A 4,892-nucleotide genomic window follows, 5' to 3' on the forward strand; every position below is an offset into this window, starting at 1 on the left:
TCATCTCACACGGAACTGTACCCACGGAATATGCGCGATATAAGCGTCATTGATTGATTGATTGTCATTGCACGAGAACACCTGAGCACACCTCAGGTAATCTTCTCTGGGAGTCGTATCTCCATTATATCAGATGATTAGGAAGTCTGCGGCTCTCAACACCTTGACAAAGACAGAGATTATGAAACAGCCCAGAACAAAGTAATAATGTCCACTGACATTGGTTCTTCCAGTCTTATGAACTGCCCTCGGGAGTTTTGTAGGATTATTTATTTGTTTCAGACATATTTTACAATCAATTTCCACTGTGGATGGGTGGGTATTTCTTCTTTGTTTTCTTGTTTCTTTCTTTTTCTTTGTTTCTGTCTGTCTGTCTGTCTGTCTGTCTGTCTGTCTGTCTGTCTGTCTGACTTTCTTTCCTTGTTATTTTTTTGAGCTCAACGCGTGTGTATGTTTGTTTACACTTGTTCTTGCAAAGTCTTCTTTCTTTCGCGCACGATGAAAGTGACTTTATTTTCTGCCTTTGACATTTCCAATGGCTAACACAAATGTCTTCCCACAATTACTTTCTATCTATCGTTGATTAGCAGCCTCCTCTCTGACCTGTCTCAATTCAGTATTAGTTCGCGTACACGTGGGTGAATTCATTTTCGCTTGACCGTACAGATTGCAATATTACCTGGAGGCTGCAAGATTACTTCCAAAGATGGGGAGTCCATGGACACGTATCTTCTGAGTGTTAATTATCGTGGCATTTGATCCTAGAGGTGGCAATATTTGCTAGACAGAGCTCGCGTTTTTTTCATTTCGAGGCTACTTTTTGTAAAAGAAAGTTCGTGCTCATATTGTCCCCGTGTTTCTGAACACACAAGAAGAAAAGACACAACTACGGGGGGGGGGGGGGGGTGTTGGGGGGGGGTGTTGGGGGGGGGGTGTTGGGGGGGGTGTTGGGGGGGGGTGTTGGGGGGGGTGTTGGGGGGGGGGTGTTGGGGGGGGTGTTGGGGGGGGTGTTGGGGGGGGTGTTGGGGGGGGGGGGTGTTGGGGGGGGGGTGTTGGGGGGGGGGTGTTGGGGGGGGGTGTTGGGGGGGGGGGTGTTGGGGGGGGGGGGGCATGTCATACTCGAAAACTGTATTACAGAAGGATGGTAATTATGACCGTGTGGATCTGACTTTGGCCTAGTCCCAGTACCAGCTGATCTACTAAACAATCATAGTGAGACACTTGCAGAGCCTTGGCACAAAGAAACGGCAATTTCTAGTAAAACAGAGACAGGAGGGGGGGAGGTGGAGGGACGGAGGGAGAGAGAAAGAGAGGAAGAGAGGGAGGGAGGGAGAGAGAGGGGGGAAGCGAGGGAGGGAGGTGAGTAAAAAGAGAGAGGGGTAAGAGAGAAAGGGGAACATAAGAGACAGAGTAATAGAAACAGATACGGACAGGATGAGGGAGACAGAGTAATAGAAACAGATACGGACAAGATGAGAGAGACAGAGGAATACAAACAGATACGGACAAGATGAGAGAGACAGAGTAATAGAAACAGATACGGACAGGATGAGAGAGACAGAGTAATAGAAACAGATACGGACAGGATGAGAGTGACAGAGTAATAGAAACAGATACGGACAGGATGAGAGAGACAGAGTAATAGAAACAGATACGGACAGGATGAGAGAGACAGAGTAATAGAAACAGATACGGACAGGATGAGAGAGACAGAGTAATAGAAACAGATACGGACAGGATGAGAGAGACAGAGTAATAGAAACAGATACGGACAGGATGAGAGAGACAGAGTAATAGAAACAGATACGGACAGGATGAGAGAGACAGGGTAATAGAAACAGATACGGACAAGATGAGAGAGACAGAGTAATAGAAACATATACGGACAACATGAGAGAGACAGAGTAATAGAAACAGATACTGACAAGATGAGAGAGACAGAGTAATAGAAACAGATACGGACAAGATGAGAGAGACAGAGTAATAGAAACAGATACGGACAACATGAGAGAGACAGAGTAATAGAAACAGATACGGACAGGATGAGAGAGACAGAGTAATAGAAACAGATACGGACAAGATGAGAGAGACAGAGTAATAGAAACAGATACGGACAAGATGAGAGAGACAGAGTAATAGAAACAGATACGGATAAGATGAGAGAGACAGAGTAATAGAAACAGATACGGACAAGATGAGAGAGACAGAGTAATAGAAACAGATACGGACAGGATGAGAGAGACAGAGTAATAGAAACAGATACGGACAAGATGAGAGAGACAGAGTAATAGAAACAGATACGGACAGGATGAGAGAGACAGAGTAATAGAAACAGATACGGACAAGATGAGAGAGACAGAGTAATAGAAACAGATACGGACAAGATGAGAGAGACAGAGTAATAGAAACAGATACGGACAAGATGAGAGAGACAGAGTAATAGAAACAGATACGGACAGGATGAGAGAGACAGAGGTATAGAAAGACGGACAGAAAGGGAGTGAGATAGAAAGGGAGAGAGGGGAGGAAGGGAGAGAGAGGGGTGAGATAGAAAGAGCGGAAGAGAGAGAGAGAGAGAGAGAGAGAGAGAGAGAGAGAGAGAGAGAGAGAGAGAGAACTCAGAACTCAGAACGGTTTATTGTACTAAGGCCACAGAGAAGAGAAGAGAGAGAGAGAGAGAGAGAGAGAGAGAGAGGAGAGAGAGACAGACAGACAGACAGATAGACAGAGACAGAGAGAGAGAGAGACAGAGACAGAGAGAGAGAGGAAGAGAGAGAAAGTGGAAGAAAAAAAGGAGGTAGGGATAAACGTCGTTCACATGTTTGCATGCAAAGACACTCCGTACAATTTCAAACCACGCTATAGATCAGCAAGCTCATACATGTTGCCATGTCCTTGATAACGAAAACACAATCGATACGTAAAACAAATAACCGCGCAAGAAAGAAGAGAAAGAAGCAGCGCATCACTTACCTTAAAGCTTGTGGAGTGTGCACAGACGTTCTGTTGGTCGTTATCTCAGCGATAACCAGATTCAACACTTTCACTCTTTATTTGACCGCAAAACTGTTTCTTTGAAATTCCATTAGGTGTTTTATTCCTGCACGCCTGAGAACAACAAAAGTTTTAACTTTACTTCGAACAAAGAAAATTCTCCACTTTCTGTGCGAGTCTGTTGCGTGTTTTTTCGTTCGGTTCAGAAGCCTTACTTGAGCAAGTACAAAACAAAGTAAACCTACAAGTTCGCTTTGTAAATCTTTGCGAGTTAGAGTTTCACAACAGCTGCAGTTTTCCACAGGTCATCGCGCCAAACAGTCTGTCCATTTATATGTACTATTTTTTCAAGACTAGTGATGTCTTCAATGTTGGATAGTTTTCTCCTTCACTGCTTCAGCTCAAATCTTGTAAGTTGAGAAAGTGTCGATTTAGACCTGTACGTTTTTATCAGCAGGTCATGTTACGGTTTTAGTTGTACGATTTTTAGTTTTTTTTTCACTTTTGGAATATCTTTTTCGCGCGTTTTCTTCTTAGCTTTGACTCGAGCAGTGATTGCTTAGCAAACGTGCCCAGTTTGGTCGTCACTATGTACACTAGTAACGGGTCACTGCGCCCACAATTGTTTTAATGTTGGAGCGAGTCTGTAGCGTTTTAGTACTTTGACTCAGATCTTACGAGTTTTGCAAATGAAATCCCCAAGATCTGCAACGTTTAGGCGACTGTTCTTTCAAACACAGAGTTTCACTGAACTTAGAGTTTTTGAAAGGCCATTTCGCGGAATATTCTCAAACTTTTTTCAGCAAATCTTTTTTCAATTACTTTGTACGGATTGTACAAATTGATTAATCACTTTCGGACGGTGCATTACTTTGCCCTTTATCTTTTGCCTCAGACCTAGTGATTTGTTCACGTGCACCGCTTGGCAAAGCTGCAACGTTTAGTTGGTTGGAGAGTGTTGCTACTTCTTCGCAGACAACGCTTTCTTCAATCTAAACACAAAAACAAAAAATAATGTCGAATCTTACGTTCCAAGCAGACCCCTTAACTTGGTCAAATGCCTGTGTTTGTGGGTGTTTGTGTGTTCTTAAGTAAACATGCAAACTTTGGCCGGCAGGTCGTTAGCCTGACAAAGTTTCACCACCAGCATTGCACATAGTGATCTCGTGACCTTTGGTGTGCGTCTTTTAAGTGTTGACTCGTTCTTGTGCAATGCAAAGCAAACCTGTAACGACTGATCGCTTGCTCGTTAGGCTTCGCCACCTACTCACTCCGTACAACGTCATTTCTTCAATTTGGCTACGTGTCTTTAGTGTGTGGTGTTCTTTCTTTTCTTTTCCTTTCGTTCCACAGATTTCTCTAATCTTTGGAAACCGATTTCAAACACATTTGCAAAGTTTGTTACGCAGGTCATAGCACGAAAGTGTCGGGCCACTTATTTCGTACAGGGTAGTTTGTTCACATTCGGTATACGTGACATTCTGTCGATTCTTCGATACCCATCGTTCGTGTTTGATGTAGTAAATCCGCCACAACTAGTGATTACTTGAGTCTTTCAAAGGACATGCCGTTTGATCTTTTTTTCAAGTAATGCAGTGGAAGCTTTTTTTAACTCTCAAGTAAAGTGATTTAATTTGAAGTTTAAAAAAAAATAATTGTTTGAAAAACTGGAAAATGAAAAGGTTGTCCAATAATTATTATTTTGTGCTCTGTCCGCTTTTTGTATCTTTATATGTAACAAGTGTGCTGCTTACTGTACTGTCCTGTCCTGTCTTGTTGTGTCGGTCTTTCTTATTATCTGTCCATTTCATCACCCAATGAAGAAGACCCAACGGTCCCAACTGTTGAGTTGTCTTGTCAAGCACTGTCGTCTTCCTCGTATACACAAGAGTGCAGTA

Source organism: Littorina saxatilis, linkage group LG3, assembly GCF_037325665.1.
Source record: "Littorina saxatilis isolate snail1 linkage group LG3, US_GU_Lsax_2.0, whole genome shotgun sequence".
NCBI classification, from domain to species: Eukaryota; Metazoa; Mollusca; class Gastropoda; order Littorinimorpha; family Littorinidae; genus Littorina; species Littorina saxatilis.